Genomic DNA, 12,866 nt, shown 5'->3' on the forward strand with positions numbered 1-12,866 from the left:
CGCCTTCCTGCTAAACACAAAGAAACCCTGCAATACCGTTCTTGCCGAGCTGGGCAGCAACACTCCTGGGGATTAAAGAACGCGGTCGGCAAGGCAGGGCCTCCCAGGGAGCTCTAGTGGGGGAGGACCCAAAGCCTCTTTTTAAATCTCTCTTCTTCTGAACCTGGAAATTTGGGTTTGGCATGAAACCTCCAGGTTTTTAAATATAGTATGTGGCTCATTTCTGTCTAATGGAACGGACAGTGAACACACTCTGGCCACGTTGGGCAGTCTGACCTCCGGTCAAATCTCGGGCCAGGCTTCGGGTTACAGGACTCTCCCTGCCTGCTGTTGCGGCTCTCTCTTGTCCTTTCGTTGAACGAGCTGGTGCAAACTGGCGAGAATCTGGGCTAGAGAATGAGAAAAACTCAGAACGAGCAGGGCCATGAGGCGTGTTTACATCTAGTAACACCGCCTTCTGCGGTTCACCCATCAGTACTTCAGGGTGTGTCTCTGACAAGGACTTTACAAAATTAAACACAATTCTTTAATGCCCTCTAATACTTAGCGTATGATAAGTTTCCCCATTGTCTCAGAAAACTTGAGATTGTTTAATCAGGATCCAAACAAGGTAAACCCACTGCATTCATGATAATGTCTTTTAATATGGAACAACTCCCCTCCGTCTCTGCTGTTGATGATGATGGTGCCATTTATGTACTAAGGCACCTGCATCGTTGGACATCGTGGATTTGGCTGGTTGCATCTTCACATGTCATTTGACATGCGTCTGTCACTGCTACATCCTGTAAACCATTAAATCCAGAACCTGGGAGGATTTTCAGTAAAACTAAATGTTGTGCATACATGACAATCACTACTCCTTTTGAAAGATACTCAAATTGCCTCATAAGACATCCAGTTTCTCTAAGCCCTTTTAACACAGTTCTGGTAGTCTTAAGTGGGTTCCTCGCTTTTGATTTTGAGTGAGAAATGGAATTTACATTTCTAATTTTGTGCATTTTTTAAAGTTTATTTTGAGAGAGCGCACACATGCTCACACAAGGGAGGAGCAGAGAGAGGGAGAGAATCCCAAGCAGACTCCTCCCTGTCAGTGCAGAGCCTAATGTGGGGCTCAAGTTCATGAACCGAACCGTGAAATCGTGACCTGAGCTGAAATCAAGAGTCAGACGCTTAATGGATTGAGCCTCCCAGGTACCCCTTGTGGGCTTTCTTTTCATAAAGACAAACCCTAAACTTTGTCCTAAGTAACGGGTAATCTTAAAGAGACAGCATTACCCACAGGAGAAAATCTAAGTTAGGTAATCTAAATCTAAATCCCCAGGCCCAAAAACTTCTCCTCAAAGGTGGTGTGGCAATTTCTGCCAACATTTACCTAAACTAGCTACCCCCTCACTCAACCAATATCTAAGAGCAGCTAATTGTGCCAGACGCACTTACCTTTTTTTTTTTTTTATGTTTATTTTTGAGAGAGAGACAGTGTGAGCTGGGGAAGGGCAGAGAGGGAGACACAGAATACCAAGCAGACTCCAGGCTCTGAGCTTCAGCACAGAGCCCAATGTGGGGCTCAAACCCATGAACCATGAGATCATGACCTGAGCTGAAGTTGGACGCTTCACTCACTGAGCCACCCAGGCACCCCTGGAGACACACTATTCTAAGCCCTGGGGACACAACGGTGAAAACAAAAATCCTTGTCCTTGTGGATTTATTTTGATTATTGCCCTTCAATAAATAACATATAGCCTGTCAGCTGGTGGTCAGTGTCAAGTGGAAAAATAAAGGAGGGAAGCTGTTAAGGAATGCAGGGGCTGAATGTCATCTGTGTTTGAATCCCTGGAAGCTATGAATGTGACCTTACTTGGGGAGTCTTTCCAAATGTACTTAAGGATCTTGATGCTTATTCATGTGGGCCCTAAGTCCAATGACAAGTGTCTTTATAAAAGATACAGAGATACCCACATACCCGTAGGAAGGCTGCTATAAAACAAAACAAATGTTGGTGAGGATGTGAAGAAATCAGAGCCCCTGTGAGCTCTTGTGTGGCTTTGTGAATGGTACAACCACTATGGAAAATAATATGCAGGTACCTCAAGAAATTAAAACCAGAACTGCCCAATGACCCAACAATCCCCCTGCTGGGTAGATCTCTAAACGTGATGAAGGCAGGATCTTGGAAAGGCACTGGGCACGCCCAGGCTCACAGCAGCACTGCTCACAGTGGCCAAGAGTAGAGGTGACCCAAAAGTCCATCAACGGACAAGTAGACGAGAGAGAAAACATGGTATATACACACCATGAAATATCATTCAGCCTTAAAAAGGAAGGGAATTCTTCAATGTTACCACATGGGTGAACCTTGAGGACGTTATGTTAGGTAAGCCTGTCACAAAAGATGGATGCTGTATGATTCCACTTACAAGAGGCTATCTAAAGTAGTCAAATTAGTAGAGACAGAGAAGAATGCTGGGTGCTGGGGCTGGGGGCAGGGGAGGATGGGGAGTTGTCTGATGGACAGATTCTGATTTGCAAGATGAAAAGTTTTGGAGAATGGTTTGACAACACTATGTCACTGAACTGCACACTTAAAAAGAGAGAGCTACACAGAGAAAAGGAAGCAGACGTGTGATCACAAAGGCAGAAGCCGCAGGGGTGTGGCCACAAGCCAAGGAATGGCTGGAGCCACCAGAAACTGAGGGAGAAACAAGAAAATCTGTCCTAGAGCCTCTGGAGGGAGCACAAATCAGCTGACATCTTGATTTTGGACTTGTGCTCTCTGGAATCGTGAGAGTAAGTTTCCAGTTTGCTTCATTCATTCATTCATTCATTCATTTATTTATTTTTTGTTTTTTTGAGAGAGAGAGAGAGAGAACATGAGCAGGGGAGGGGCAAAGAGAGAGGGAGAGAGAGAATCCCAAGGAGGACCTGCATTGTCAGCACAGAGCCCAATGCAGGGCTGGAACCCACGAACTGCGAGGTCAGGACCTGAGCCAAAATCAAAAATTGAACGCTTAACCCACTGTGCCATCCAGGTGCCCCAATTTCTGTTGTTTTAAACCACCATGTTTGTGGTGACTGGTTATGGCAGCCACAGGAGACCAACGTAGAAGGCGTCTGGTTAGAGGCTGGGTGGGGTACAATGGAGCGGCCAAAGAAGGATCACTGAGAAGGCGCCATGTGAGAGAGGCCCTCGGGGGCAGGTCACATGGATACCTGAAGAAAGAGCAAGAGCCCCAAGGCTGGTGTGGGGTATGAGAAGGTTAAGGGGGCCAGTGTGGCAGGAGGATTAGGTGTGGGGGATGGGGTATAAGAAAATGAGGTCATAACTGGGGGTGGGAGAATCGGGTGGGCCTGTCAGGCCACTTTAAGGACTTTGGCAAACAAGAACCGAGAGCCTGTAGGGGATTCTGAGTGAAGAATACCTTGATCTAATTCCTATTTTAAGATTTTCATCCTGTCCAGGCAGCAAATGATCACTGCCAAACACAGGCTCATCAAGGGATCAAAGGATCAGAATGTTGTTGTAAGTAATGGTTCATCTAAATCAGGTCTTCTGTCCTATCTTCCAGTTCACAGGAAACTCAAGAGTTCAAGGGCAGTGTGAGCAAACAATAAGGAAGTTCAGAAGCTGGAGCGAGTGGTGTCTACCTTCTAACAACCGAAGTCAAGACGAGATAGAAATGTGGGGCGGGGAGGGGGGGGTCGTACTTGAAAACTACTGAAAGGAGAGAACTAGAGATGCACAATGACAGAAGGTGTGTAAGCCGTCATGGGACCCGTGTGCTAGCATATCTGCTGTGACCTGTGCCAACCTCCCCACCACCCGCCACCCCCGTGTCTGCACGCCGCTCTGCCTGTGAAGAGGTGGAGCGCGTCTCCACTCACAGGGACCTCCACTGGCCGGTGGCTTGTCCTGCAGACTCAGTGCGTGCAGCAGTGCAGGGAAGCTGTGTGGGCCCTGGGCCTGAGCCCTCCTCAGAGGCCTTGCGGCTCCTGCTTCCCCTCCCTGGGAACCCAGGAGGCATGAGGCTCAGTGCACCTCAAGCAGCCACCAGTCACTGGGAGGACACCGTGTTGGGATACTCCCATCCCAGGGCGACTGCCCTGGCCAATGCCACATGGAACAGAGATGTGCCATCCCCACCAAAACCACGCTTCACAGTTTTGCAACTGGCAAGGCGAGGATGTGCTCTATGAGCTGATACAGAAAGACACCTGTGATGTATTCCTAAGTTAGGAAAGCAAGGTGCCAAAGAGAGTAGGGAGTGGCTGGAAAACATTGGAAGACTCCATAGAAGATTCCAGCATTAGTAGTCACTTAGAGTAACACGAGTATTCGGCCAATACACACTGGTATGGATGTACAGGTCAAAATATAGAAATACTTTCCGGGTTGCTGAATGGCCACTCCCCGAGCCCCTGGATTCCCTCCACCTCTGGTGTCTACCCCAAGATGATAAATCCAACAAATACAGAGCTACCCCTGGCAGGGATGGGATCTGGCAGGTCAGCAGGCATTGAAGTGGATGGTGACAGGGTGCAAGAGAGACTTTGCAAACTGGACCTTTTAATATCTTACTCATTTCTGAACCATAGGAGTACGTCCCCTATATAATACAATAGAATTTAAAAACTAAACTGCAGGTACCACCACCCTCAATCCATTTGATGGATTTAAGCTGCTGTCAATCGCTAGCTTGTTGGTTTGTCCTAGAATGTCAGCTCTGTGACAACACAGTTCCTGCCTTTCTCCTGAGTTCACCTCTTATGCCCAGAACCTAGGGCCAGACTGGTATAAACACTTGTTGAACGACTGCCAGAAGTATACTTGATGAGAAAGCACACTGAGCAGAGGCCAGAGGATGCAGTGAAGGCAGTGCACAGAGGAAAAATTTATAGCTGTAAATGTCTACATTAAAACCAAAGCAGGGCGCCTGGGTGGCTCAGTTGGTTAAGCGTCCCACTTTGGCTCAGGTCATGACCTCACAGCTCTTGAGTGCATCAAGCTCTTGGCTGTCAGCACAGGGCCTGCTTCAGATCCCCTGCCCCCCCCTCAAAAATAAATAAACATTAAAAAAAACTAAAACCAAAGACATCAAATCAAGAGCCTAAGCTAATGCTGAGAAACTAAAGAAGGAAAAACAAAAAAACAAAAAACACTAAACCCAAAGCTAGCAAAAAGAATAAAAATTTAAATAGAGATAAATAAAACAGAATAGAAAAACAATAGTCAATGCAAGCAAAAGCCGGTTCTTTGAAAAGATCAACAAAATTGACAAACCTTTAGTTAGACTGACAAAGAAAAAGAAAGAAGACCTCAGTCACTAAAATCAGAAACGGGAAGCAGAGACATTTCCAAGGACTTTTCAGAAATAAAAAGGAGAGAATACTGAACAACGTCACACCAAGTAAGGTGATTTAGAGGAAACTACTAGAAACACACAAGATTAAGAAGAAGCCCAGGACCAGATGGCCTCACTGCTGAATTCTACCAAATATTTAGAGAATTATCACCAATCCTACTTAAACTCTCCCAACAAACTGAGGAGGGAACACTTCCTAACTCATTCCATGAGGCCAGCATTACACTGAAACAGAGAAAATACCACAATAATAGAAAATTAGACCGACTTCACTTAGGAATATAAATGAAAACTCTTCAACAAAATACTAGCAAATCCAACATATTAAGAGGATTATACATCACGACCAAGTAGGATTTATCCCATGCATGTGAGGGTGGTTCAACATAAGAAAACCAATGTAATAAATCACAGTAATAAAATGAAAGGGAGAAAAACACATGATTGCCTCCACTGATGCAGAAAAGGCATTTAACAAAATCAAACACCCTTTCATTATCAAAAACACTCAGAACTAGGAATAGAAAGGAACTTCCTCAACATGATAAAGGACATCTGCAGAAATCCCACAGCAAACACCATTTTCAATGACGACAGACTTAAAGCTCTCCCCCTAAGATCAAGAACAAGACAAGGATTTCCACTTTCACTGCTGCTATTCAAGATTGTACTGGGTGTTCCAGACAGATCAATCAGACAAGAAACATAAGGCATGCAAGCTGGAAAGGAAGAAAACATATGTTCACAGATGACATGATCTTATGTATGAAAAAAATCCCAAAGAATCCAAGAGAAAGTTACCAGAGCTAATAATGAATTCAGTGAAGCTGCAGGCCACAGTATCAGTACACAAAAATCAACATGCTAGTAATGAACAACCAGGAAAGGGGGCTAAGATGGCAAGTCCACCTACAAATGCATCCAAAAACACACACACTAGAAATAACCAAGGTAAAAAAGGCTTGCAGACGAAAACTAAAAATAGGGGCACCTGGGTGGCTCAGTCGGTTAACCCCCCAACTTCAGCTCAGATCATGATCTCAGGGTTAGTGAGTTCACTCTGTGCTGACCGCTTGGAGCCTGGAGCCTTCTTCAGATTCTTTGTCTTCCTCTCTGTTCCTCCCCTGCTCACGCTCTCTCTCTCTCTCTCTCTCAAAAATAAACAAACATTTAACAAAAATTTTTAAGAAGAAAACTAAAAATATAGCTAAAGGAAATTAACACAAATAAATGGCAAGAGCCCATGGACTGCAAGACTTAACTGAGTTAGGATCTCAGTACTACCCAAAGTGGTCCACCAATTCAGCACAGTCCCTATCAAAATTCCAAGTTTTGGGGTTTTTTTTTTCTTGCAGAAGTAGAAAATCCTTAAATTTATATGGATTAGAAGGGGTCCCAAATAGCCAAAACAATCTTGAAAAAGTGGAATGAAGTTGGAGAACTCACACTTAAGGAGTCCAATACTACAAAGCTACAGTAATCAAAACAACGTGGCCGTGGCATAAAGACAGACCCACGGAATAGAACTGAAGAGTCCAGAAACAAACCCAACTTATATGGCCAACTGATTTTCAAAAAGGGTGCCAAGTCCATTCAACGGAAAAGAATCCTCTTTTCAACAGCTGGTGCTGGAACAGCCTGAGTTCATAAGAAGCTGGACCCCTACGACACACCAAACACAAAAATTAACTCAAAATGGATAAACCACCTAAACATAAAAGCTAAAACCAGCCAACAGGCACTTGAAAAGATGTTCAACATCACCGAGGCACAGGAAAGGTGCTGTTGGCTACCAGCCGTGTAGAGGGGGTGGGGAGCAGGCACAGTACGTGAAGGGGATTAGGAGACCTAGACTTTCGGTTATAAGCTAACGGAGCGATGGGGACGTAACGTACTGCACAGGGCTATGGTCAAAGCCGTTTATACTCTAGCTCTCTATTTCTGCCCTCCAAAAGTGTTGGGCCTAAGGTCCGCGACCTGTGGACACGGGGACAGGGGGGTGGGGGAGGGACGTGCAGACCCGTGCCCGGGAGAGGAGGCTTCCCGTTGGCAGCGGTCAGCGCGCAGAGCTGCGAGGGGCTGACCTTCCCAGCCGGGGGTCTGCACGCCCTGCCACACTTCAGCAGTACTGCAGGTCCGCGGGATCCCGCTCCGAGACCGGGCAACGTCCCCCGCCCGCGGCCTCCGAGGAGGAGCCCTGCACGACTTCCCGCTCCGGAGAATGGGCACGCACTTTTCCTGTCTTGCCAGGACGACGACCCCGCGGAAGCCTTCTGGGGGGGGGGGGGGGGGCGCAGAGCAGAGTCCAGCGCCCCGCCGCCCCTGTGAGAAGCCTTCACGTCCACGACGGCCTCAACATCCACTCGCGACGCGCCGAGGCCTGCCGTCCAACCGTCTCCTTCCGCTCGGACCATGCCAACCCCCGCAGGGAGCCCACCGCCGGCGACACCACTGGGCACGCGCAAAACCCAGCGCTCAGCAGCACCCGAACCCGCCCCGCCCACCACAAGCCACTGGCATGCGCTGCAGCAACGCCGGCGCGCCTCTATGACGCCCAGGCGGCAGGGGTGGGCCTTCTCCTCCAGGGGCGGGGCTGCGTGCTGACGCCACACGCCGGGGCGGGGTCAAGAGTTTGGTGCCCCGGAGTGGGGTGTCGGCGCCTCATTCGGGTGGAGCTGAGCAGAGGACAGGTAAGCGCGCGCTGCCCCCGGGCCTGGCCCGGTGCGAGAAGACCCGCGCCCTTGGGTAGGAGGCGGGGGATGCAGCAGAGGGCGAGGGCGCCGCGTCCTCGTTGTCACTGGCGCTGCGGTGACAGGGAGTGAAGCCGGATGGAGCAGGGCTGACGGAGGGAGGTGGGCGGGACGGGACCTGACGGACGGGCGTGACAGCCATTGGCGCGGCGAGCGCCGCCTGACAGGCAGAGATTGGCGGGTGCGGGCGCGCGCGGGCGTCGCGGGGGGCGCGGAGCGACGCGCGATTGGCTGAGGCGGGCGGGGGGGGCGGGACGCGCGGCGGATGTGAGGGAACGGGCGCCAGACTGGGGTGACCCCCAAGGTCGAGGAGGCGTCACGAGGGAGCCTCCCGTCTCTGTCCTCTGCGCGGACGGAAGGGTGGCGCGCCCTTGATGGGACGGCTTGAGGGCGCCGGGCCCGTGCTCCACGCCAGAGCCTGTGCGGGGTCCGCCCCTGTTCTAGCTGCGGGCGCCGCTGGGGAGACGCCCTAGAATGTGTTTACCCTGCTCAGCACCCCTCGTGCTCAGTACGTCTCCGGACTCAGTACCCCGCCACACCCATCCTCCCCTGTTCCTGGGGAGACGCCCTTGAGCAGACTTCCCCGGCACCCTGTATATTCAGGACCCATCTTAGTACCCCACCACACCCATCTTCCTTGCATGGCTAGGATGATGTCCTCGAGTGGACCAGCACCCTATGTGCTCAGTACCCCGCCAAACCCATTCTCTTTGCACTCCTGAGGAGGTCTCTGAGCATATTTAATGTTTGCAGCACCCTGTGTACTCAGTACCCTGTCTCACCTATCTTCCCTGAGCCCCTGGGGTGACAGTCGAGCAGATCACCCTGCAGCACCCTGTACTCAGTACTTGCCCTATGCAGTACCTCACCACACCCATTTTTCTCCCTGTGCTCCTGGGTTGACACCCTTGAGAGTCCTTAATTTCTTCAGCTCCCTGTGTAGTCAGTACTCCTCCATCCTCAGCACACTGCCACACCCATCCTCCCTGCACTCCTAAGGTAACACCCTGGAGAGATCACCCTACAGCACCCCGTGTACTCAGTACTCCTCTGCCCTCAACACCCGTGTACTCAGTACCCCTCTGTCCTTAGCACCCCACCCACCACACCCATCCTTCTCCCTGCACTCCTAACTAAGCTAACACCCTGGGGAGATCACCCTACAGCACACCCTGTACTCATTACTCCATAATACCCCTCCTTCTCCCTGTGCTCTCAGGGTGACACCTCCCAACATCACCACCCCACCACATCCATTCTGTTCCCTGCGAATCTCCTTGCCGCACCCCTTGGTATTCATCCTTCTTCAGGAGGTTTGATAGCCCGTGTTGAGGTGATGCACATTTCTTGGAGCAGCACGCTAGTCCTGTGCCACCTCCCCTTTGCGAAGCTGCCTGACAGAAGTGTAACCTGTACTAGAATGTAGTAGAAAATTTGCAGCATGGTGGGGAGAGGTGTGATGTCTGTCTTGGTGCTCCTCCGCGCCTCGTTCTGCAGTCCTGTCCTGTGAAGCAGGGACTGGACGCTTGCTGCCAGGCTGACAGCTCTGAGCAGCTTCAGGACAAGTGGCCTGGAATGAAACCTTGTTTGCACAGTGGTGGGAGCTACAATAGTCAAACCGGTGTTTTTGTGAGGACACACTTCATATGAGAACATGCAATACTATTCTAGCTTTGCCAATTAGCTGAGGATTGTGGAACGTTGGAGAAAGATCAGAGTTTCCTGATGATTAAGAGTGCTTTCCACATTTCAGTTTTTTCTTTTACACACACCTCTATGGAGACACAGTTCACACGCACCGTGCAGTTCACTCATTTAAAGTATATGACTAAACAATTTGTAGTGTATTCACAGTTATGCAACCATCACAGTTCAGTTACTTTTAAAACCTAATTTCAGGGGTACCTGGGTGGCTCAATTAGTTAAGCATCTGACTCTTGATTTCAGCCCACATTGTGATCTCACAGTCATGGGATCCAGCCCCGGGTCAGATTCTGCGCTGACGGCATGGAGGCTGCTTAGGGTTCTCTCTCTCCCTCTCTCTGCTCTTCCCCCATGTGTGCACGCTTTCTCTCTCAAAATTAGTAAATTAAAAAAAAAAAAAATAGTTTCAGAAACATGAATTTCTGTTGGTTTCATTTAAATTTGCACAGTTTATTAAATGGCAAATATTTGCCATATTTATTAAATGCATATCACATGTATATCATATGTTCATATATCTGTGCTTATGTGCATATCAGATCTACTTTTAACTGGTCTCACTGCCCCATTAAAAAAAAATGTACCATCTACCTTTTAAATTTGTAGATAGTTTTTTATTTGGGGATAACCGTATAATTATTGAGATATGTTTGGAGAATTGTACACATAAACATATTACATGCAGTTACAGCAGATAGTACAGAGAGATCCCAGTGTTCCTTTACCCCGTTCTTCGAGTGATAACATTTTGCAACAACTATAGTATGATATCACAGCCAGATAATGGCACGGATAACAGTGAAGATATGGACTATTTCCGTAGTCACAAGGATCCCTCCTGTTGCCTTCTTACAGCCACACCTGTTCCCTCCTGCCTCTGTGTCCTTAGCTACTGGCAACTACTAATCTCTCCATTTCTATGATTTTGGCAAACAAAGCATGTTATGTAAAGAGAATCACTATGTAGCCTTTTGGGATTGATTTTTTCCTACTCATGATTCTCTGCAGGTGCATGCAGCTTGTTGCCTGGATCAGTAGTTCCTTTCAGGCTGTGGATGTACCACAGTTGACTCATGCAATAAAGGACGTCTGAGTTGTTTCCATTCTCTGGCAGTTATGAATACGGCTGCCATAAACATTCATATGCAAGTTTTCATGTGAACATAAGTTTTTGTTTCTCTGGGACAAATGCCTAGGAGTGCAATTACTAGGACATAGAGTGGTTGCGTTTTTACTGTTTTAAGAAATAGCCAAGTTTTTCCAAGTGGCTATACCATTTTACCTTCCCACTAGTAGTGTATTTGAGATCCACTTTTTCCACATCCTTGCCAGCACATCAGGATGATACTGTTTTTTTATTTTAGCCATTTTAATAGACGTGTAGTAATGTGTCATTGAGGTTCTAATTTACATTTCCCTGATGGTTAGTGACGTCATACATTTTCCCATGTGCTTCCTTGCCGTCCGTATATCTTCTTGAGTTATGCCTTTTTTGGAGTCTTTTACCCATTTTATGATAGATTTTTTTTTTGTAATGTTGAGTTTGGAGAATTCCTTATATACTCCAGTCCTTTGTTAGACACGTGATTTGCAGATATTTTTCTCCTAATCTGTAGCTTATCTTTTTATTTTCTTAACAGGATCTTTTGCAGAGGAAAAGTTTTTCATTTTGATGCAGTCCAGTTTATCAATTTTGCATTTTATGGATCATGCTTTTGGTGTCAAAATTAAGGACTCTGCCTAGCTCTAGTTCCTGAAGGGTTTCTCTTAGGTACTTTTCTGTAAGTTCCATAGTTTTGTGTTGTGCATTTAAATCTCTGATTCATTTTGAATTAATTTCCAAATAAGGTGTGAGGTCTAGTTTGAGGTGGTTTTTTTTGTTTTATTTTTCAGGTGGGGTTGCCTGTGAATACCGTTCATTGGTTGCCAACCAATACCATTTGTTGAAAAGACTTCTTCTGTTGAATTGCTTTGGCATTTTTGTCAGAAATTTGTTGTGTTTATGTGGGTCTGTTTCAGAGTTCTCTGTTCTGTCCCATTGGACTTTTGGTCCATCGATACCTCATGGTTTATGATTACTGTAGCTATATAATAAATCTTGAAATTAGGTAGATTGGGATTTTGATAGGAATTGTGTTGTGTCTATATATCAGTTTGGAGATGATCAAAATCTTTCCCGTGTTCAGTGTTCCCATCTATGAACAGTGTGTCTTTCCATTTATTTAGATTTTTTTATTTCTTTCATCAGTGTTTTGTAGTGTTTAGCATACAGGTCCTGCACTTGTTTTGTTAGACTTACACTAAATAATCCTTTCTAACATTTTATTTATTTTTTTTTCTTTAGAGAGAGAACATGTGCATATGAATTGGGAGAGAGGGACAGAGGAGGAGAGAGAAAGAATCTCAGGCTCCATGCTCAGCCTGGAGCCTGATGAGGGACTCGATCCCACAACCTGAGCCAAAATCAAGACTTGGATGCTAAACTGATAGAGCCACCCAGGCACCCCTAATATTTCTTTTTTTAAAAGGTTTGGTTTTCTTGTGTTAGAGCATATAGAAATGTTAATGATTTTTGTATGTTCGTCTAGTATTTTATGATCCTGCCAAATTCACTTGTTGGTTCTGTGATTTTGTAGATTCCTGGAGATTTTATATCAAGACAACCATGTCCATATGCAAACAGATATAGTATTCTTCCCTAATCTCTAATCTGTATGCTTTTTAGTTTCTTGTTTTGCGTTTTTGTTCTGGCTGCCGTTCTCAGTACTGTGCTGAGTAGCAGGCATGAGCATAGACGTCCTCCGCGGTGTTGCTCCCGGTTTTAGAAAGAAGTATTCAAGGGCGCCTGGGTGGCTTGGTCGGTTAAGCGTCCGACTTCGGCTCAGGTCATGATCTCACGGTCCGTGAGTTCGAGCCCCACGTCGGGCTCTGTGCTGACCGCTCAGAGCCTGGAGCCTGTTTCAGATTCTGTGTCTCCCTCTCTCTCTGCCCCGCCCCTGTTCATGCTCTGTCTCTCTGTCTCAAAAATAAATAAACGTTAAAAAAAAAA

At 47.1% G+C, this 12,866-nt stretch overlaps 1 protein-coding gene across 4 annotated transcripts in view; it reads left to right on the forward strand.

Moving 5' to 3' along the window:
* The first annotated feature begins 7,931 nt into the window (after window positions 1–7,931).
* Window positions 7,932–12,866, forward strand: part of OGDH (oxoglutarate dehydrogenase) — a 66,706-nt gene continuing 61,771 nt past the window's right edge. For 2 of the 4 annotated variants that reach the window (XM_078442636.2, XM_078442638.2), the window contains exon 1: window positions 7,932–8,053. The gene's annotated coding sequence lies outside the window, so the exon portion shown is untranslated. The remainder of the gene's footprint in view (window positions 8,054–12,866) is intronic. The other 2 variants (XM_078442634.2, XM_078442637.2) reach the window with 1 other exon arrangement.

The sequence above is a fragment of the Panthera onca genome, chromosome A2 (assembly GCF_046562875.1).
Source record: "Panthera onca isolate mPanOnc1 chromosome A2, mPanOnc1 haplotype 2, whole genome shotgun sequence".
Classification (NCBI taxonomy): domain Eukaryota; kingdom Metazoa; phylum Chordata; class Mammalia; order Carnivora; family Felidae; genus Panthera; species Panthera onca.